The following is a 23,445-nucleotide window of genomic DNA, read 5'->3' as shown; positions in this document are numbered from 1 at the left end:
AGAGCCACCCTGGTTAAACTGAACAGGTGTAAGACCAGTGACACACACTTTCTGGAATCACAGCAGTCACGGCTGGATTGTGTCGTTGGGATCAGTCTGAGATCAATGCTTTCTCACTGTTTGTATAGGAGATAGAAGTGACACAGGAAGTGCAGAGAACTGCTTCCTGGTCATCTTCAGTCCGTGAGGGGCTCTGTGTAGATCCTGGAGGAGCTGAACACACAGCACCAGCAGAAACCAGAGATCAGATAGAGAGTAGAGAAAAGGGAGAAATGGGACATTGTGTAAATAAGAGGAACAGACCGAGGCACTAGACACTAAATTGTACATATAATTCATATTTATTAATGTTTAGATGTAATAGATTTTTAGTTGGTTTGAAAAAGGAGTCTGTGCTGTCTAAAACCAGCTTGTGGTTTTATAAATTAATTGAATCATATAAAGAAATGTAATTTCAATTATACATTTAGTGTAAATATATTTGAATAAAGCCTGTACATTTGCAGATGATTGCAGTGTGTCTTTTAGTGGACAGAGGGTTAATGTGTGTATTTATTTGTTATGTTACACTTTAAGTGATACATTCTGCTATTTCTAAGGATTAGGATAAAACATGAACACAGTGAATTATGATAATACTGTATATTATAATTTTTAGTGCAAATACACTCTTAGAAATAGAAGGTACAAAAGCTGTCACTGGGCGTAGATTTTTAAAAGGGACATATTTGTACCCAAAGGGTCCATTTTTGAGCCTAATGGGTACAAAAGTGTATTTTAAAAAGGTACCCGTCCAGTGACAGCTTTTGTACCTTTATTTCTGAGTATGTATGAAATACAAATAGAAAAAAGGTTTGAAATGATCTGACATTATTTGCTCATTTAGCAGTAAACTGTGTAACTCCTGAAGTTTTGAAGTTTCTTTTGAAACACTTCAGTCAATAAATGTGACGATGCTGGCTCTCACAAAGAAAGTCAGAAGGGTAACCTTACCTTTGACTTGTTAAACTCTCATTAAACCCACTTGTTAAAACCCTTTACAGCAAGAATCCCATTCCAGAACTCAAGAAATGACTAAATTCCTCTGAATTCTGATATTTTTGTGTTAATATCAGGCAATTGTTTTGGACTTCATCACAATTCTGGTTTTGATGCATGTGTCAGTGTTGTGAGGAAGTCACTGTGCAAAAGTTTATGGAGAAAATGATATGGCAATATATCTCTCGCTCTTTAAGCACGGTCAGTTTAATTCAGTCAGCTTCCTGAAGAAAGAAAGAGTAAAGAAAGGAATAAAAGAAGGACAGAAAGAGAGAAAGAGAGAGAGTCTGCAGCTGTCGGAAGTATAGATATTCATAGATATGTATTTGCCTTCAGGTATTTCTAAACAAAAATAGGCATGAAATATTGTTTTCTAAAGCATTAAAATGTGAAAATTGACTGGAACAAAAAGTTTCAGAGGAAAATAGAAATCATGTCTTTATAGTATTTTTGATTAAGGCGTAGTACAAGACTTCTTTGTCGTACAAATAATTGTCAAAAGCAAAAACATTTAGTAGAAAAATCTGACGTGAAGCAAAACTATTTTTGGAATGAGCAATTTTGAGTGGGATTCTGGTTAAGAAGCACTTGACTAAATGTACCATATCTCTTTGTTCAAAAGGTGGAGTCGGACTCGGAGCTAAAACTGAGTAAAGCCACCCGAAGGCTGCTGGAAGTTGGAAAGCGATGTAGCTTTGCTGAAAGAAAAGGCACTCAACACCTCCACCAGCGCCAACAGCACAGAGAAAGAGACGGACAGCATCAAGGCACTTGCTGAGCAGCTCAAAAAGGTGCATGAATCACCTGGATATGATACGTCATCTCTGCTATGAAGTGTTGTGGCTTTGTAACCTATACTATACATGACTGTTTATGAAGGATCTGGATTCAGAGCTGAAGGACAAGTACAGTAGTGTCGATGAGATGTGTGTGTGCTGTAATGCTTTATGCGAGTGACTCGGGTTCAAACCTGACTTTTGACAATTTTTTCCCTCCCTTTTTAAATGTCATTAAAGTCATTAAAACAAGAGGAATTAATCAAAATGTGTTGGATAGGGTTAGGGTAGGGATTGTCCCATTCACAGTGTAAAAAATAAAATAAATACTTGAAAAATTATAGTACTGATAAAAGGGCCACATAAAATGAATTCCCGTATCAACATGTCATTGTTTCAGTGTAAGTAACGTTGAATCTTTGAATCAATATTGTCTGTTTATTCAAGCATTGAAAACCATAAATATTTTGGTGATGTTGCTGCTGTTGATGAAAATGTTGGAAAAATCCAAAATTCTCCAAAAATCAACTCAAAAAAATTTTGGCATTCAGTTTTTTTTCTTTTTTTATACATATATTGCAATGAACATAAGCTATATCTCAGTTACTTAATTAGCAGAGATAGCTAAACCCCGCCACTTCTTTCCATCATCAGACATGCTTCAGTGCTCTGAGAGTGTTTATAGTGCTGTGAGTTTAACACTTCATGACTGAGAGCAGAACACAACACAATCTTCATCATCACACAAGACTCAACTACTACAATGAACAACATCCTCATCCTCATCTGGACTCTGACTCTCTGTATTCAGGTAAATATTTGACTAAATACTGCACTAAATATCATTACACACATCTTATGAAACAGTCCAATAACCACTGAATGTCTTTTTCAGAGATCTGGGGACAAGTGACAGTGACTCAGAATCCAGAAATAAAATCCATCAAACAAGGAGAAACTGTTACGATCAGCTGTAAAACCAGTCAGAGTCTTACTTCTGACTGTAGTTACTTTAATGTCTTGGTATCAACAGAAACCTGGAGAAGCTCCTAAACTCCTTGTATATGGTATATCATACCTGTACACTGGAACTCCATCTAGATTCAGTGGAAGTGGATCAAACTATGGAAGTGATTTCTCTCTGACCATCAGTGGAGTCCAGACTGAAGATACAGGAGATTATTACTGTCAGAGTGCACACTATATCAGTGGTAGCTGGGTGTTCACACAGTGATAAAGAGTCGTACAAAAAGCTGTGAGTCAGAGTCACAGTGACTGCACTGATACAACTGAGAGATACTGCAGCTGATGATGAGAGGATCACAAACAACACAAACTCACTGAATCAAACACTTCACAGATTTATTTATATGATGTTCTAAGGAGGAAATATACTTATTAATGCAATGTAATATAATTATATAACACTCACTAGATTTGACATTGACTGAAGAAAAGTTGTGAGGTGCTTGTTGAAGAAAACGTTAGATTTCCAAGTGTAAAGGTTTTTCCAAGTTCTTGCTTTTCTTAGACACCTGTGGATTTAAGAGAGTGACCATTTATACTGAGACATTTATCAATCATTTATTTCACTTTCTAACTAGGATATCCAAATTTTATTCTCTTACTCTTCAGTTATTTATTTATTAGAGTCGTTCAGGATCTCGTGGTCACAGATTCATATTTCATATTCAGATTCATATTCTACTACGGACTGATGGAAAATCACCCAGCTCTGCTATAGACTTCTGAACAGTTTGAATGAGCTCACAGTCTACTTTATTAACAGACTTCAACAGATCTCTGAATCCTGTTTCCTTTTCTAACTTCATTGACATTTTATGTCTATCACTACTGATTGTAAAAATGCTCTTGTGGCTTTAGTGGCAGAAGAAAATAACATTTTAATTAACATCTTAAAAAATTATCCATTGTCCACCGCATTGCAGTCAAAAGTTGAATTTAAAAATATCACACAAAGAATCAAAATGCATTTCTGGATTGCAGTAACCTGTTATTAAGGTGCCTTTTCATTGGTCTGAAGTGGAAAAAGCTAAATACAGCTGTGAATGGGTTAAGTTTGTCCACTTTCAACTATTCCCAGAAGTAGACTGGATCGCGCTCATAGAGTAGACGCTCATGTGGTCGAAAGCATTCAACTTTAAAAAAAACTGTGATTGACCAAAACACATCTTAACACGAGGTGTAACCAGGACCACAGACACCTTTGATAAGAAGAACCTAAATGATCTTTGAGATTTCTGGTAGACATGAATCGAACATGAAAGTGTTTATTAGACGTAAAGTGCTGGTACGTTTAGAGGAAACCGCTTTGGACGAGAAGTGACGATTAAACAGAAGAAAACTGGAACTTAAATACACACAGTAACTGACTAAATTAACAAGACACAGCTGAAGACAATTAGACAATTAATAGAAAGTAGGTCACTCTGAACACATGGGAGAAGTAAAATAACGAGAGTGAACAATTTGTTATTAAATGCAGAGACGGTCTCTGTAATCAATTCGACAATAGTTGCTAGAAGTTAAGTGTCCCCAACAAAGCAAGCCAGAGGCGACAGCGGCAAGGGACCAAAACCCCATCCATACAGAATGAAGAAAAAAACATGGGAGAAACCAATTGGAGCCAGTTCAATTTTAAACACAGCTGTGTCAGATAGTGTAAATGACTTCAGAGAGAGAGAGTGTGTGTGAGTGTGTGTGTGTGTGTGTGTGTGTGTGTGTGTGTGTGTGTGCGCATCAGGGTCTGGTGATCTGTCCACGGGCGCATCTAGGTTTTCTGGTCTCTGATGAACATAATCTCTGGGTGCTGATCCACCATCTAGTCTGGATAAAAACTGTGAAACAGATTAAGAAAGAAACAAGACTAATATTAGCATACATGCTATTCTTTTTTTCACGATGTCACAAGTACATCGTGTTTTAGGAGTAATGTTCCCCGGATCCAGTGAATCTAATTAATGCAGCCTAAAAATCCTTTAACTGATTTAAATAATATAAGTGTGTTGGTGTGTTATGTGTAGGCTAAGTTAAAAGATCTAGATTTTTAATCTAGATTTAAACTGGCAGAGTGTGTCTGCTTCCCTGTAACAGCGTTAGGGGAGATTGTTCCAGAGTTTAGGTGCTAGATAGGAAAAGGATCTGCCGGCCGCAGTCGATTTTGATATTTTAGGTATTATCAAATGGCCAGAGTTTTGAGAACGCAGCGGACGGGCAGGACTATAATGTGATAAGAGCTCGCTCAAGTATTGAGGAGCTAAACCATTCAGGGCTTTATAGGTAATAATAAGATTTTAAAATCTATCCGATGTTTGATAGGGAGCCAGTGAAGTGTGACAGAACTGGGCTAATATGATCATACTTCCTAGTTCTAGTAAGGACTCTAGCTGCAGCGTTTTGGACTAGCTGAAGTTTGTTTATCAAGCGTGCAGAACAACCACTCAATAAAGCATTACATAATCAAACCCCGAGGTCATAAACGCATGAATTAATATTTCTGCATTAGAGGTTGAAAGCATAGGTCGTAATTTAGATATATTTTTAAGATAGAAAAACGCAATTTTACAGATGCTAGAAACATGGTTTTCAAAGGAAAGATTGCTGTCAAACAGCACACCTAGGTTCCTAACTGATGATGAAGAATTAACAGAGCAGCCATCAAGTCTTAGACTGTGTTCTGGATTATTATATGTGGGGTTTTTAGGTCCAATTATTAGCACCTCCGTTTTTTCAGAATTTAGCATTAAGAAGTTACTCATCATCCAGTTTTTTATATTGACTATGCATTCTGTTAGATTCTCAGTTTGGTGTGTATCACCAGGCTGCGCTGAAATATAGAGCTGAGTATCATCAGCATAGCAGTGAAAGCTAACACCATGTCTCCTGATAATATCTCCCAGAGGTAACATGTACAGGTTGAAAAGTAACGGTCCTAGCACTGAGCCTTGAGGAACTCCATATTTCACTTGTGAGCGATATGATATCTCCTCATAGCGGTCAGATAGATATGATTTAAACCATGCTAAGGCGCTTCCTCTAATGCCAACTTAGTTTTCTAGTCTATCCAAGAGAATGTGGTGATCGATAGTATCGAATGCTGCACGACAAAATAGTTGATGAACACTGTAAATAGTAATAAGTTGAATTTACTTGAAAAACCTATCGAAACTGATTGCCTCAAGTAGTTCATCATTTGTGAGTTCATTAAACTTGCTACAGATTTGTGTATTTTACTTGTTTATTTGTACAGGTTACTAATAAAGTTAAGTACTTACAACTCAATATGACAAGTTTGGTTAAAATCCGATATACATTCAATCTTAGTACATGTAACTCAAATAAAAGAGTTCCCTTTACAGGCCTGCTTGGTCACATTACTAGAGCAATGTTTGGAAACTGATTGCCTTAAATTTCTCAAGTAAGTTGTACTTAGACAAAGACAGACAACAGATATTGGAACATCACAATGGCATTTATTTGTTCAATAAGAATATTAAGCCATGCCTTCAAAATCAAAAACACTGAAAAATTGTACATAGTGGAATCTAAAATAATCCAATGTGATCATTTTTCCTCACTTTTTCAAAAAATAAACAATTCTTCAAAATCTTTTATTTAGTTAGTTCTCTTTAATAAAAATCTTCACCTTGAATAAAAAAAAGCACACTGCCAATTTTCAGTAAACAGTACACAAACATAGACCATTTTAACAAAGTTCTCTTAAAACTTCCTTAATTTCCGTTTAACACCAAGTTTTACTCTAAAACCCAACTTTACATTGTGCACACGGCAAGTACTCCAACAGGAAACAGTGTTGGAAAACAAACTGTCCTAAACAAGTTTACTAGCTCTCTTAAGAGTGCAAAAGTTCTTTTAAAGACTCATCTCTATTCTAATTTACCAATTTGGTAATGAAGTAAAGGTCAGTCCTTAATTAGTTAATTGTATTTTTGGTTTGAGAGCCTTGTGTCCAAGTGACAAAATCACTCTCTGAATGAAGTCAAAAGTGTTCTTCAGTATGGGAGGATACTCTAAATTCAGAGCATAAATAAGGCCAAAAGCAGGCACATGGTTTGAGGAAGATTTCCCACGTCATCCAACGCAATCATCCTTCCAAAATGACCGCATGTGGCGTTTAGATGCATTGAGTGAGTCCTCAGGGATCACCGTGAGTATGCCAACCGAAATGCCAGACATCTCTCTTTCGTCATCACAGTCCTATAATTGTGTGTAGCAAAAGACAAAATCAGTCACATTTTAATAGTATTTATTTGTAAAAAAAAAAAAAAAAAAAAATGCATTAGTTTTTAAATCAAGGCATTCATTCATTCAAGCCATTTTTTTAAAGGATATGACTGACAAAACAACTTACAAAACATGTCTTGTAAAACTCGGTGGATTCGTCGCCATTGATGTCAGATTTCTGCAGAATTAAACAACATTGTGAAAAGCATTTAATAGTGCTGCTTGCACAAACCACACAGGACAAAAACAACAAAAACCAACAGCTGAAAAAAAAAAAAGAATTGGGTGTGTATGAGGAGCTCACATCAATCTGCTGTAGAATGTTCTTCAGTTTACAGCCAATTGCTCCTCTTTGGACGTGAAAATATCAATGAAACGGTCTGTGAATCTGTCCGGTTCCTGAAAGAATTCGGTTTGCAGGTTTTTGCCTGATATTTGACTGAACTCTGCCAAAATCTGAACGAAGAAAAAATTATAACTGACATTAAGCAGTCACTCTTAAGCAGACCTCTAAAGTAGTTTATGTGGGTGGTTTATGAAAATGTTAAATAACGAAATTACAGACGCACACAAAATAAAAGTCACTTGACTCTCTGTGAAGACTCTCCTTTCAGCTGTGTCCTCACAGCAGGCTCAGTCTCTATCAATTCCTTTCTACGTAGTGCAAAGAAAAAGTTACAAATAATCTGTTCACTTCCATGTAAATTCACATTATTCAATGTTTGTAGAGCATATGCATTAATGAGAAATAAAAAAGGAAATTAACGATGAGTGAGAACAATAATGATTAATCGCAGTTAACCTCAATAAATTTCAATGTGTTTTTTATACACAGTACAAAGACAACAGAGTACACTGAGAATGAGGTCAACAGCATATACCTGTCTGTCCTGCCACGACTCAAACTAAACACACTTCAGCAAAAATACGACCTGCCTTAAATTTATGCACAATATAAAAAAGTAGGCTTATAAAATAATCAACAACAAACCTATTTGTGCTGCCACATCTCAAAATCTGATTTGGTCCGCTCTTCTTCTTCAAACAGGTACGTATTGAGCATGACTCGACCCATGAGACCAAAAATAATCCGTGGAAGAAATTATTATTATTATTATTATTCAGATTATTATTATTGTCTTTTATAACTTTTATAATCTTTTTTTCCTCCTGACTCATAGAAAAAAATGTTTTTTGAATTAAGTATTTTTTCGTGTCATTACATTAAGTCATAAGAAAAAAATAACATTTTGAAAAAAATATTTTAATCATATTTTATTTTATGTCCTCTGTAGAGGACACTAGGACTATCTTTCCAAAAAAAAAAATTAAATGGCATGAATAGACATCAAAAGGTAAAATCAATGTGATTTTTTTTTTTTTAAATCACCAGTCATTTTTAGGTTTCAGGGTTTCAGATGCTTTAGGAATGTCAGAAATTGTTCTGATATATTTTTAATAAAAGTCAGCACAACAAATAGAGTGAGTTTATATGTAATACATTTAGTTAGCTGATTTTAATATGATATACAAATGTCAATATGCCGTTTTCAAGCAATTTCTTTCATTATGGTTTTCTTTTACTTACATTTTTGTCTTTTTTCTGGACAAAATATCTAGATTTTCTAGACAAATCAAAATTATTGTCTTGTTTTAAGGAAAGATTAAATTAGTCAAAATTTTATAGTTATTTTGTTCTATCGAAAACTCTGTCAGTAAACTTAATGTCGAGAAAATCCTTCTTAATTTAAGAATTGTTTGATATTTTGGCTGAAAACATGACAACAAATTTAAGTGAGAGCAGCATTTTTACAGTAGTCTATTTTAAGATGGTTTCACACAAAACATTTAATACAGAAATGTGAACTGATTTTAAACAAAAATATTAAATGATTTTAAATCTGAAATTGTCGTTACAAATGAAACTAAAACTGCCAGTAGTTGGTGGCAAGTAACTGTTTTTATCACCGAATCATACGCTCAAATGATTCGTTCAAAAGACTGATTCATTCAGGAGTCTGTTCTTAATGAGTGTCTAACTGAATCATTGACTCGTTCGCTTAAAAACGCACATTCATGTATAAACAAAACTGATTTAAAACTATTTTAGAAACAGAGCTAAGTTGTTAAATAATTAAAGTGTTTAGATTAAAAACCATAATTAAAATCATAATTAAATTTAAAATAGAAATGAATAATTGCATAAATATTCAACTAGTGCTGGCATGCACGCGCGATGCGAACTGACGTGAGCGCCGCGTGATTCGCGTCTTAGTTGCTATAGCGACTGCGTGTTATGAGTTCTGACTGAATATATAAACACTCTCGAACCCATCGCTATCTGTTGGTTGTGAGACGAGGAGACATTTGAGTATTTTCTGATCAGATCTTGTTGCTTTCTGAAGCTCATCGGAGGATTCCTTAGAAGAAAACTTTTATTTCAGACGGAGATCAGCGGATTTTCTTGAAGAGTTTTAAACTGTTATTTGTTCTATAACTAAACTTATTACTGCACTTGTGTCTTGTATTGTTATTGTATTTCGTTTTTTTCTATTACTTTTCTTTCTTTCTCCTATTTTCTTATTTTGAGGAGTTTGGAGGAGGTCAATGGCTCACTCAGACGAAAGACGAGGTATGTTTTTTAATTGATTATTTTAGGATATTTATTATTGGTATGTGCATTGTTTGACAGCTTGTGCAACCTGTTATATTTAAGTTAAGTGATGTGTATCTTGTTCCACGTGACAGATAAACTGTGTGTTTTGATTAATGTTTTGATATGTTTTGATTATTGACTGTTAATAAAACAGTATGAAGTATTGTAAGTGTGTAATATTTCAGCCTCGGGCCGCTCCAGATCCAGGAGCGCTGGTATCTCTCAGACGGCTGCTCAGGAGGATGGGAGACGAGGCTCTGGTGATCGTGACCCAGAGCAGCCCCTGAGCCAAGAGCTACCAGGATACATCGCACCTCTGCCTTCTGACCTGGCTGTTTCTGTGTCCACAGATCAGCCTCACAGGAAGAGGAAGCGGCAGAGCGGCGGCCGGGAGGATGAAGGGCCGTCCACCTCCAACACAAGACCAGCCAACGCCTCCCGCAGAGGTCAGGATTATCAAAGATGTCATGACTCGGTTATTAATAGAAAATGTTCCGTTTATACATTTCTTGTGCGTTTCAGAAGCGTATGCCAAGGGCCCATTGCTGGGCCGAGGTGGATTCGGCTCGGTGCATGCTGGGATACGCAGGTCCGACAGACTGCCAGTAAGACGTTTCCTTCCCTGCTTCATTCAAACAGCTTTTAGAAATGGCCATATCAGTGAATGCGTGATTTCCTGTGGTTTATCTGTTCACAGGTTGCCATCAAGCACGCTTGCAAAAGCAGGGCGCCTGAGACGCTGAACGTGGTGAGTTGAAGGTGAATCTGTTGTGAATCTGCATTCAGCTCTGGATGTGACGGATCTTTGGTCTCTGCAGGAAGGTCAGGGTCTGCTGCCGCTGGAGGTGGCGTTGATGACCCTGGTCAATTCGGCTCCTGCCTGCCCAAACGTCCTGCAGCTGCTGGAGTGGTTCGACCATCGCAGACGCTACACCATGATCCTGGAGCGTCCCGCCCTTGCCAAGATCTCCAGAGTTTCTGCGAGGAGAACGGATGTCTGGAGGAGACTCTGGCCAAAAAGGTCCTGCTGCAGCTGATCACGGCGCTGAAACACTGCGAGAGCCGCGGAGTCCTGCACCGGGACGTCAAACCTGAGAACCTTCTGATCTCCACTGAGTCCCACGACATCAAGCTGCTGGACTTCGGCTGTGGAGATCTGCTGCAAGACTCGGCCTACCAACAATTTGCAGGTTGCTTTGATCTCACTGCAGTCATGTGTTTGTGAACACCAAAGGGAAGATTTTGATCGGACGTTTGTGGTCTTGTTGTGTCTCTCAGGCACTCTTGAATACGCCCCTCCTGAGTGGTTTCGGCAGCACCGCTAATTACGCAGGACCGGCTACGGTTTGGTCGGTCGGGGTGACGCTCTACAGCATCCTGTGCGGCTGTTTCCCCTTCAGAGGAGCACGCAGGGTCACCTCCAAAAGCAGGCTGACCTTCCCTAGAGAGCTGTCTACAGGCAAGAGACGGACATCACGTCCAGATCCAGGTGAAGCGTGTGCTTTTGTGTTGCTGAAGGCTGTGTTGTGTGTAACAGAGTGCCGCAGCTGATTCGCTGGTGTCTCTGTGCATCGGCATCAGACCGGCCCAGTTTAGAGGACATTGAGAGCCACCCCTGGTTAAACTGAACAGGTGTAAGGCCAGTGACACACACTTTCTGAATCACAGCAGTCACGGCTGGATTGTGTCGTTGGGATCAGTCTGGATCAATGCTTTCGCCTGTTTGTATAGGGAGAGCAGAAGTGACACAGGAAGTGCAGAGAACTGCTTCCTGGTCATCTTCAGTCCGTGAGGGGCTCTGTGTGGATCCTGGAGGAGCTGAACACACAGCACCAGCAGAAACCAGAGCTAGAAATCAGATAGAGAGTAGAGAAAAGGGATAAATGGGACATTGTGTAAATAAGAGGAACAGACAGAGGCACTAGACACTAAATTGTACATATAATTCATATTTATTAATGTTTAGATGTAATAGATTTTTAGTTGGTTGGCAAAAGGAGTCTGTGCTGTCTGAAACCAGCTTGTGGTTTTATAAATTAATTGAATCATATAAAGAAATGTAATTTCAATTATACATTTAGTGTAAATATATTTGAATAAAGCGTGTACATTTGCAGATGATTGCAGTGTGTCTTTTAGTGGACAGAGGGTTAATGTGTGTATTTATTTGTTATGTTACACTTTAAGTGATACATTCTGCTATTTCTAAGGATTAGGATAAAACATGAACACAGTGAATTATGATAATACTGTATATTATACCTTTTAGTGCAAATACACTCTTAAAAATAAAAGGTACAAAAGTTGTCACTGGGGCGGTAGATTTTTAAAAGGGACATATTTGTACCTAAAGGGTCCATTTTTTGAGCCTAATGGGTACAAAAGTGTATTTTTTAAAAAGGTACCGCCCAGTGACAGCTTTTGTACCTTTATTTCTGAGTATGTATAAAATACAAATAGAAAAAAGGTTTGAAATGATCTGACATTATTTGCTCATTTAGCAATAAACTGCGTAACTCCTGAAGTTTTGAAGTTTCTTTTGAAACACTTCAATCAATAAATGTGACGATGCTGGCCTCACAAAGAAAGTCAGAAAGTAACCTTATCCCTGACTTGTTAAACTCTCATTAAACCCACTTGTTAAAACCCTTTACAGCAAGAATCCCATTTCAGAGCTCAAGAAATTACTAAATTCCTCTGAATTCTGATATTTTTGTGTTAATATCAGGCAATTGTTTTGGACTTCATCACAATTCTGGTTTTGATGAATGTGTCAGTGTTGTGAGGAAGTCACTGTGCAAAAGTTTATGGAGAAAATGATATGGCAATATATCTCTCGCTTTTTATGTACGGTCAATTTAATTCTGTCAGCTTCCCTGAAAAAAAAAAAAAAAAGTAAAGAAAGGAATAAAAGAAGGACAGAAAGAGAGAGAGAAGAATCTGCAGCTGTCAGAGGGGAAGTACAGATAAAAACTTCAATAAAACTGACCTTGAGACAATATCACACTGAAATGTAATGATGACACACTCAGCTTGTCGTTAGGCTCCACTCACATTCATGTCAATTGTTGCTCCGTTACAGGACCAGTGTTATGAGGTTATGACCGGCAGCTTTCAGTCTGTCCTTCACAGCCGTCCTCTTTGCTGCTGTGTCCAAGAAAGACTCCTGATTCCAGACCAGAATCACTGATGTCAGGTACTGAGATATATATATAGTCATTTTCAAAGAAGCGTGTCTGAACTGGTTTGGTAAATGAGAACTGAGAACAAGTGTAAAAACCTCAACACATGTGAAGTTATTAAATAAATGAATCTACTTTTCTTTAGCATGGATGCATTAAACTGAACAAAAGTGACTATAAAGACATGCAAAGTGTTACAAAATCTTTCTTTGTTAAATAACTCCACCCTCCGAGGTTTTGATTTGAGCCCTCCTCGCTGTGTGCTTCTTCACCCCATCACACTGGTGGAGAATGTGGCAAGAGCGTGAAGAAACACCGCAAGTGATCTCATCTTCACCCCCTTCTTTTTTTTCTATCTCCCTTTAGTTTATCGCTTGGCATAGCGCCCTCCCCGCCATGGAAGAACTGCTACAACGGCTCACCGAGATCAGCGTCCATCAGCAACAAATCGTTGAGCATCTGGCAACTCGACAGGGCGAAACGGAGCAGGAGCTTGCTGCCCTACGGTCCGCCGCCGCCCAACGCATACCGCTGCCTGACCCCCGAGCCCAAGCCAAAAATGCTACCAAAAATGTCCGCACATGACGATCCCGAGGCATTCCTGCAAATGTTCGAGACAACTGCCAATGCAGAAGGTTGGCACCCTGAGGAGTGAGCACGGATACTGGCCCCTGTTAACCGGTGAGGCACAGCGTGCGAATTTCTCCCTTTTCGGCGAGGCGGCAGAGAGCTAACTAGAAGTACCCCAAGAGATTCTCTCCTGGCTCAGCCTTTCACCCATTTTCCACAGCTGGGAGTACAACCCACACCTCCCCGCCCGAGCGCAAGCGGGCAAACTCGCGCGCCTCACCCACTGGCTCCTCGATGTGACCCCAATGGTGGGTCAGGTGGCGGAGCAGGTCATTCCTGAGAGCCCTTCCCCGCTTACACAGACAAGCTGTCAGGATGAGGAACCCAGCTACCACCATGGAGCTCGTTGAGGCGGTGGAGCTGGCGGACGCGGCCCAACATCAGGAGTCTGAGGAGCGAGCGCCTCCTTTTCCCAAGGGGGTGGTCCAGGAGCGACGGGCGCCGGAGGGCACGCCACGACCAGTCAACAGGCCAGCGGTTCCCTCTGCTCACAATGAGCCGATTTCAATGAAAGATCCGGCACCCTGCACGCGCTGCAAGTGGCTGGCTGGCTGCATCGCCCACCACGAGCCGCACAAGGAAACCCCAGAAGCTAGGGCAGGGTGAACTGGCAGCCGGCAGCCCATCGCACCGTCAGAGAGCATGTCAAGGAGATGAGGGAACGGATAGGCAGTGCCATGCCGTTAGTCCGGGACCACCTGTGCAAGGGTCAGCAGGCCCAACAGCGGCACTACAACTGGGCAGCCCAACCACGGGAATTCCAGCCCGGTGACAAGGTCATGGTCCTCGCTCCTACGGCTGCGCTTCTTAGTGAACTGGCAGGGACCCTACACCGTGGTGGAAAGGATCAGCCTGGTCACATACAGACTACACCAGCCCGACCACCCCTTGCGCCCGGACCAGAGAGAGGAGCGCAGTGCGGCCGCCAGCACTCCACCCCTTACCTGGACCCTTCCCCTGGAACACTACCCGACCTGCTCTTCCCCTGCAGCACGACGAGGACACCAGTTCCCCATTTATTGTGGACACTTTTCCCCTGGACACTTTATTTTGTATATTTCTTTAATAAAAGGCCTGACGCCACACCCACTGTGTCTGTCGTTGGCTCTTCCAACACAATATATATATATATTGCTGTAATAATACACAAATAGCTTGTAGTTGAAACAAGGTAAAGCAAATCAAAGCTATGAAACAGAAACACCCATTTAATACCCTGTCAAGAATATGAAACTGCTTTAAGAACCCACCGTACACACTCCTGCAGTGACATAAGACCAGCAGCACTTCATATAAAGAAAAGAGTAAGCTTGTTCTCAGAGTCAGTCTCAAGAAGTCGACCTTTCCATGAGATCTGTCCAGATCTGAAAGTACTCTGTTGAACGTACACAAGCTTTCTCAGTCATGTCTTTACTGTTTCTCTCACATTCGTGTCAAACTGTTGCTCTTTCACAAGCGTTACAAGGTTATCAATCAATCAATCAATCAATCATTTTCATTTATATAGCGCTTTTAGCATCACAGGTTGCATCAAAGCACTGAACAGTATAAAGCAGAAGATCACAATGATAGGGATGTAACATTGTAAAGAAACCTGCATGAAATCATAAAAGAAAAGGTTCTAAAATCAAGTCCAGCATTTTGCAAATACACAAATTAATAAATGTTTGCTAATAAATGTAGTGTCTATTAACAGAAACATCAGCTCCGGGGCAGATACGTGTGCTGTAATGTATTTGATGCGAGTGACTCGGGTTCAAACATGACTTTTGACTATTTTTTCTCCCTTTTAAATCTCATTAAAGTCATAAAAAGAGGAAATAATCAGAATGTGTTGGATAGGGCTAGGGTAGGGATGGATTTATTGCCCCATTCACAGTGTAAAAATAAAAGAAATACTTGCCAAATTACTTTGTTGGTCACTTATATTAGTATCAGCAGAAACCTGAAGAACCTCCTAAACTCCTCATATATCAAACGAACACCCTCCAGTCAGGAACTCCATCTAGATTCAGTGACAGGAACAAGAGATACTGGAAGTGATTTCTCTCTGACCATGAAAGACGTCCAGACTGAAGATACAGGAGATTATTACTGTCAGAGTTATCACTACATCAACAGCAAACATGTGTTCACACAGTGATAAAGAGTCGTATCTGATACAGTTGATAGATAATGCAGCTGCTGATGAGAGGATCACAAACAACACACACACACACACACACACACACACACACACACTATATATAGTCCCATACAAAACAGTAAATGGTTGATCAATCATTGGGAAGCTCAGTCTGACTGCTGAGAGTCTCAGTGAACAAACATCATCTCTCTTTAGTCCTGACTCATTCTGTTCCTCTCAGAATAGATCAGCTCCATCAGCAGATGTTTCACAGGAGCTTCAAGATACAGTCAGACTACACCGAGTCAACACACACAGAACCAACAGTCATCTGTTTCAGTGGTTGGGGTTCATCATTTGACTACTCAAAATAGTTTCATAATTTCTCCATTTGCAGGTGTTTTCATGGTTCAGTGAGTGAACCCTAAATATTTCAATGTAAAAGAGAAGACAAAATATTCATCAAAACAGACATAATAATAATGTAATAAGAGTTTTTACAATAGTGTAATATAAAGGTTTTATTTTTAATTTATACATTTAAATGACATTTCAAATTGAAATATTTGATACATATTAATTAGTTTAACAGTGTACTTGCTCTCAATGCACACTAAATCCATCAAAGCCTTAATAAACACATGAACATTTAACTCAGAAAATCACATTAGAGTACTGCCAAAGCATTGAACAACAAGACTGTAAATAAATCTATGTAAATATGTCTATTATCTGCTCTGTAAAGTAACCATATCTTCCTAAAGAATCACCATAGTTTATTAAATATAAGTTGGACATACATGTGTGGTTCTCAAACAAATGAACAACAACAAAAATATATATTTATTATTTATTTATTCTTTTCAAAGGATTAAACTCCAGTTAAATAAAAGAACATTACTGTTTTGTAGATTATTATTATTGTATTGTAGATTATTAAAGTATTTTAGAGCGATATTGACTGTTTTATTCTAGAGGGGGCGTCACTAGCATGTGAATAAACTCTTATGAACATGAACGTTTGGCAAATAGCAGCAAAGCATAATATTAATATTGCTGAATTTTCAGGAGTGCTTAAAACTATGTAATCTAAACAGTAATCTAAATCTTAATGAAAGTTATCAAAAACACTACATGTGTTAAAGAATATAGCCATTTTTGTCTATACTGGTTGTTTTTATGATCATTTATTGTTTGTCCACCAGTGGATTTATTAATGAAACTTATCAATTTAAATCTGACTTAATTTACTTTTGTGTATTAAAACTAACTTGTAACATTTTAGTCCCTATCAGTGATGATTTTCTTCATGTTCTTCATAATTCTTTGAGTTGAATTCAGTTACAGGTTGTGCCACATTCAGTTATCTGTCTTCGAGAGTGAACTACAGTCTTCAGGTGAATGATTTAAATAGTGAGAGTCACTTTACATCATCAGACATGCTTCAGTGCTCTGAGAGAGAGTTTATAGCGCTGTGAGTTTAACACTTCATGACTGATACTGTTTATCATCACAAAAAAGCAACTACAATGACATTGATCATATTCTTCTTGATCTTAGGGATGTATTTTCAAGGTAAGACCTTTCATTCAGTTAGCTCTCTTAAAAGTTATTTCAAACTTTTTAAATATCATGTCGTTTAATTGTTCTTCAGACTCAGGACAGGTGACTGTGATTCAGACTCCAACAGAGAAACATGTTCAGAACGGACAAACAGTGACTCTGACCTGTAAAACCAGCAGCTCTATTGGACGCCAGTCAGACGGTTGGTGTGGGTCATGTCTCTCCTGGTACCTACAGAAACCTGGAGAAGCTCCTAAACTTTTAGTGTACAGCATTAAAACCCTCCGGTCAGGAACTCCATCAAGATTCAGTGGAAATGGAGCTGACTGTGGAACTGATTTCTCTCTGACCATCAGTGGAGTCCAGACTGAAGATACAGGAGATTATTACTGTATGGCTATAAACTATATCAGTAATAGCTGGGTGTTCACACAGTGATAAAGAGTCGTACAAAAAGCTGTGAGTCAGAGTCACAGAGACTGCACTGATACAGCTGAGAGATACTGCAGCTGCTCTACAACACAATCACACACAACACTGATCAGAGAACACACACTCATTACATAAAATAAATAGATGGTGAAGTTTATTGTTATAAATGTGGCAATGCTTTACTTTAGATGTCCTATCCCTTTACCCATTAAATCAAACTAGAAAACATCTATCTGTATTAGACAGGGAAGGTAAAGTTACACGTTTGCTTCTTTTCATGTCATGTTTGCTCATACAGTCATATCTTTCTGAGAAAACCGAAAATAGTAAATACTGGAAATGGTACATATGCAACATGAGAATAAAGGCCTCCTGAGTAAATTGTAAATTCCCAAAAGTAATTTTTATAAGAAAAATATACATACGTAAAACTTTCAGCCTTAGTCTCTAGCTTCCACTAACTACAGTACACTCGTTCACAGTAGAAAGACGTTCCAGTGGTACAAGCACGAAGGACTGGGATGACCCAGTGTCTCTGTAGAGTCCCCAGCAGCTAGCGACACATAACCTGCCAGAAGAAAGTGACTCTGGGAGCCAGGTCAGTGGTTGGCAATCAAACTGCTAAAATGTAATGTTCATGCGCATGACATATACTTTTCACAAATTCACATAAGCTTTGTTTGACTGCAGTGAGGTAGTTAGACAAGCCGAGAGAAAAGGTGAACTACAACTGACTGCAGCCACAGCCATAAATTAAATTAGCTGAAGATAAAAGACATTAGATCTCAGCAGAAGAGGATTAAACAACTCCACAAACAGCCTGGCTATCTTTCTGTCTGATTTAGGGGTTTAAATAAAACGTCTGATATCTGCGTGTGTCGGTATGGCCTACCTTTCTGCTGACTGATGTTGCTACTCATGTTGCAGTAAAGTAGGGTTTGTAAGACCCTTGGGCCTTGTCTAGACTATACTTAAAGTATTAAAAGTCTGCTAAACTGTAACAACTCATTTTGTACTTAATGCACTTTAATTGTGTGGATGTAGTGCTGAAATCTGACTAAAGATTTGAAAATCTAAAAACGTACTGTAAATAAAGTTTTTGCATTTGGATCCCTAACTCTGTTGTCAGTCTCCACATTACAGCTACAAACCCCCATGTTGAATTTGTCCCCTACACCCCCAAAACACAACTGATGTCAGCATTTGACGACCTCACTTTGTACAGATTATTTAATATTGAGCGCTTATATAAAATAAAGTGAGTGTGTCACGGTTGCGCTTTCGAGAGACTGAGGAGACGAGGCTCAAAATAAACTTAAATGGATTTAATCTCAAGAATGACAAAATAAAGATATAAAGGCAGGCAGGCAGGCAGGTAGAACAGGCAGGCAGGATAAACACACGTAAAGACATCAGGTAAGGACCTCGACGCTGGACCAACAGAACTCAAAACACAGGACTTAAATACACGAGGTAATTGACAACACTGACGAGACACGGCTGCAGACAATCATACAATTAACATGGAGGAAAGGCAGGCCACAGGAACACATGGCACGAGACGAAAACAATAACAAAGTCCGGGAACGTGACATTACCCCCTCCCGGAAGGTGCGTCCTCGCACCTAAAGGGTAACAAACAAACACAAACAAAAACCAAGATGACTAGGATTTGGGGATACCGGGTCTTGGGAGGAGGTTCTGGTGGAGGACGGATAGCCAGGATGGGGCAGGCAGAAGGCAGAAGGGTCCAAGGAGGTGTAGATGGAGGAGGAGCCAGGAGGAGACAGGGAGGAGTCCGGAGCAGGAGGAGATCCAGAGCCCAGCTATGGTGGTCCACGGTGGGGCCGACGGAGGGAGGAGCCAGGAAGGAGACAGGAGGAGTCCGGAGCAGGAGGAGATCCAGAGCCCAGCTATGGTGGTCCAAGGTGGAGCCGACGGAGGAGGAGCCATGGAGGAGGAGCAGCCATCGACTCCATGGGGCCGACCGGCGGCGGCGGGAGCAGGTGGTGGAGGAGACTGAGGCAGAGACGGAGAGCCGAAGAGCCAGGGTGACGCCGAGGCGCTGGAGGTCAAGGCGACGCCGCAGGCTTCGCGACTGACACGGAGACGGGGACGGGAAGGACGCGCGGAGCCAGAGCGACTGAGGACTGAGGTGAAGCCGGAGGGAAGGAGGAGCCTGACAGAGCCGGTGGGATGGAGGGACGAGGCGGCCGGAGGAGAGGAATCCGAGGCGACGGATGGTCGATTTACAGACCAAGGCGGAGCCGGAGGGACGATGGAGCCTGGTGGAGCTGGTGGACTGACGGACCACGGTGTAGAGGAGGGAGCTAGGAGCCCAGGGGAGCCGACGGTCTACGGGCCGAGGAGGAGTCTGGGTCTCGGAGGCAGGACGGCGAGGCGAGGGATCCTTCACCGACGACGGCGATGGAGACCGGCAGACCCGTGGCGAGCTCCGGATGGTGAGCTGAGGATGAGCGCAGGGGCTGCTGGGATCCATCGACGTGGTGTGGCAAGGGTGGGAGGGTGGGAAAACTTGAGGCGGCACTGGAGGAAGCGCACAGGGCGCGGGCACAGGAACGGGACGGAGCGCACGGGGCGCGGGCACAGGAACGGGACGGAGCGCACGGGGCGCGGGCACAGGAGGGAGCGCGACGTGGCGCGGGCACTGGAGGAGCGCACGTGGCGCGGGCACTGGAGGAGCGCGACGGGCGCGGGCACTGGAGAGGCGCGACGTGGCGCTGGCACTGGAGGGAGCGCGCGGGCGCGGGCACTGGAGGAGCGCGACGTGGCGCGGGCACAGGAACGGGACGGCTGGGCGGAACCAGCGGGCTAACGGACGGCTGGGCGGAACCAGCGGGCTAACGGGACGGCTGGGCGGAACCAGCGGGCTAACGGGACGGCTGGGCGGAACCAGCGAGCTAACGGGACGGCTGGGCGGAACCAGCGAAGCTAACGGGACGGCTGGGCGGAACCAGCGGGCTTACGGGAAGGCTGGGCGGAACCAGCGAGCTAACGGGACGGCTGGGCGGAACCAGCGAGCTAACGGACGGGACGGCTGGGCGGAACCAGCGGGCTAACGGGACGGCTGGGCGGAAACCAGCGGGCTTACTGGGTAGCTGAACGGGAACAGGAACTCAGGATACAGGGAGGTGTCCAGTCTAAGTCCAAGTCCAAGTCTACATCATCCAGCTCCTTTGCAGATCCAGCAGCCCCAGGTGGATGATCAGCTCATCCTCAGCCGATGTGTAGTGGGCGGAGCTCCACTCCGCTCTCCTCGCAGTCGGCTGTCTCCACCGCGGGAGCTCCGCCAGCTGGCTCGCGCACCTGGTCTGACGTGATACGGCTCGGGTCCTGTTACGCCCCACGGCTCTGTCGCTCTCTCTGGCGATGGGTCCGTGGTCGCGCTTCGACTCCGCCCCGTGTCAGCGGTGGGCTCAGGCTGGGGCTCGACCATGCGGTGAAGGGCTGAGCTAGGCTCTGGATCTGGAGTGGGGCTGGTGTCGTTGTCCTCAGGCGCAACCATCATGGTTGATTTGCAGGACACCAGCACCCACTCGACGATGCGGCGAGGCTCTCTCGAGGACCGCTCCCGGACAGCTGCGCTTTTGGCTGGAGGTGTTAAGTCCACGGAAATAGAGTTCGAGCAGAGAGCAGTCCGGTAGCGGAGTCGTTGGCCAGTTCGAGGAACAGTTCGGTGTAGTCCTCGAGAGAGCAATCCCTGCTCCAGCAGGCGGATGAGGAAGTTTGGTCTTTGAACTGGGCAAACATGACAAACAAAAACAAAAAAATAAGGGGGAAAATACGCCGCTATTTACTTTTTTTGAGGTCCGAGCGTTCTGTCACGGTTGCGCTTTCGAGAGACTGAGGAGACGAGGCTCAAAATAAACTTAAATGGATTTAATCTCAAGAATGACAAAATAAAGATATAAAGGCAGGCAGGCAGGCAGGTAGAACAGGCAGGCAGGATAAACACACGTAAAGACATCAGGTAAGGACCTCGACGCTCGGACCAACAGAACTCAAAACACAGGACTTAAATACACGAGGTAATTGACAACACTGACGAGACACGGCTGCAGACAATCATACAATTAACATGGAGGAAAGGCAGGGCACAGGGAACACATGGCACGAGACGAAAACAATAACAGTCCGGGGAACGTGACAGAGTGATGCTGCATTCAAGACCACAGTATAAAATAATGGCTTTAATAAATGCTTTCATCTATATCTGAAATTATTAGACCCATAATAATACAGTACATAGTGCAGCTCAAGCTGTTGTGAATCCCGCCCACTTCTTTACATCATCAGACATGCTTCAGTGCTCTGAGAGTGTTTATAGTGCTGTGAGTTTAACACTTCATGACTGAGAGCAGAACACAACACAATCTTCATCATCACACAAGACTCAACTACTACAATGAACAACATCCTCATCCTCATCTGGACTCTCACGCTGTTTGCTCAAGGTTTGTGTGAAAAAATTGATGATTATTATTCATTCTTTGAAATGTGAAATGTACATCAAATATTTAAAAGTTATTTTTCTTTCTCTTTCAGAGTGTAGAGGACAGATCACTGTAACTCAGAGTCCATCATTAATAACAACAACTCAAGGACAAGACGTCACAATAAACTGTAAAACCAGCAGCAGAGTTTATAATGGTGACTTCTTACACTGGTATCAGCAGAAACCTGGAGAAGCTCCTAAACTCCTGATATATAGAGTTAACAGCCTCCAGTCAGGAACTCCATCTAGATTCAGTGGAAGTGGATCTGACAGTGATTTCTCTCTGACCATCAGAGGAGTCCAGACTGAAGATACAGGAGATTATTACTGTCAGAGTGCACACTATATCAGTGGTAGCTGGGTGTTCACACAGTGATAAAGAGTCGTACAAAAGTTGTGAGTCAGAGTCACAGAGACTGCACTGATACAGCTGAGAGATACTGCAGCTGATGATGAGAGGATCACAAACAACACAAACTCACTGAATCAAACACTTCAGAGAGGATTTCTCTGAGATGTTTTCTCTTAATGAAAGACGTTTGTAACAAAAACAGGACTTCTCCTAAAACTGATCTTCTGGACAAACTGAGCAATTAATGGAGAAAGGCCTTGTCTAGACTGATGACCGAGAACCTGATGGTCACTTGAGTTGAGCTCCATGATCATAGAAGATGAGAGAAACTCTACAGAAGAACAAACATCACAGAGACACTCCACTGATCTGGACTTTATGGTGGGGTGACTAAACTCAATCATCTCTTCAGTGAAGATGCATGAAAACACACCTGAAAATAAAAAAACACCTAAATGACCCTCAGACTCTGTCAGAACTGGGACTTGAACATGGGTCTCTAGTGCCGTAATAAGATATTCTCCCACCAAGTGTTGAACCCAAAATGACACAAAAGTAAAAAAAAAAAAATCATTTTTATTTCCAGGACAAAAAAATAACAGTCCAAACAAAACTACTCCAAAAGACAAATTACTTCTCTCAAGAGTGACAAAAAATATCAGAATATCAGAAGCCCAGGGACAAAAATTCAAAGAAAAGAGATGACTCAAGAGAACTTAAACATGAACCAAAAGGGCACCAGCGAGCAAAAATAACCAAACACAAATGACAAACAAGAAAGCCACTTAAATAGGGAAGCTAACCAGACAGGGCTAGGACTAATAAACCTAATTAGCTGAGAGAAAAGAAACACAGGAAAATTGGCACCATCAAGTGGCAAGGAAAATACAGATCCTGAAAGACTCTAAAA

The 23,445-nt window shown here is 41.5% G+C and overlaps 1 long non-coding RNA gene and 3 pseudogenes across 1 annotated transcript; 1 reads left to right on the top strand and 3 right to left on the bottom strand.

Annotated features, from left to right (window-relative positions):
• The window catches only part of LOC122332334, a 249,997-nt pseudogene that overhangs the window by 78,070 nt on the left and 148,482 nt on the right, over positions 1-23,445 (bottom strand).
• The window catches only part of LOC122332338, a 190,245-nt pseudogene that overhangs the window by 33,258 nt on the left and 133,542 nt on the right, over positions 1-23,445 (bottom strand).
• On the bottom strand, positions 6,933-7,529 carry LOC122332358. Its single transcript, XR_006248473.1, has 3 exons — positions 7,384-7,529; positions 7,207-7,257; positions 6,933-7,052 (listed from the first exon to the last, which is right to left on the bottom strand). It is a non-coding gene; the product is annotated as an uncharacterized LOC122332358 (long non-coding RNA).
• LOC122332339 overlaps positions 22,008-23,445 on the top strand; it is a 70,757-nt pseudogene continuing 69,319 nt past the window's right edge.

This window comes from Puntigrus tetrazona, unplaced genomic scaffold, assembly GCF_018831695.1.
Source record: "Puntigrus tetrazona isolate hp1 unplaced genomic scaffold, ASM1883169v1 S000000009, whole genome shotgun sequence".
Taxonomy (NCBI): Eukaryota; Metazoa; Chordata; class Actinopteri; order Cypriniformes; family Cyprinidae; genus Puntigrus; species Puntigrus tetrazona.
This window is presented reverse-complemented; position numbering and strand designations above follow the sequence as displayed.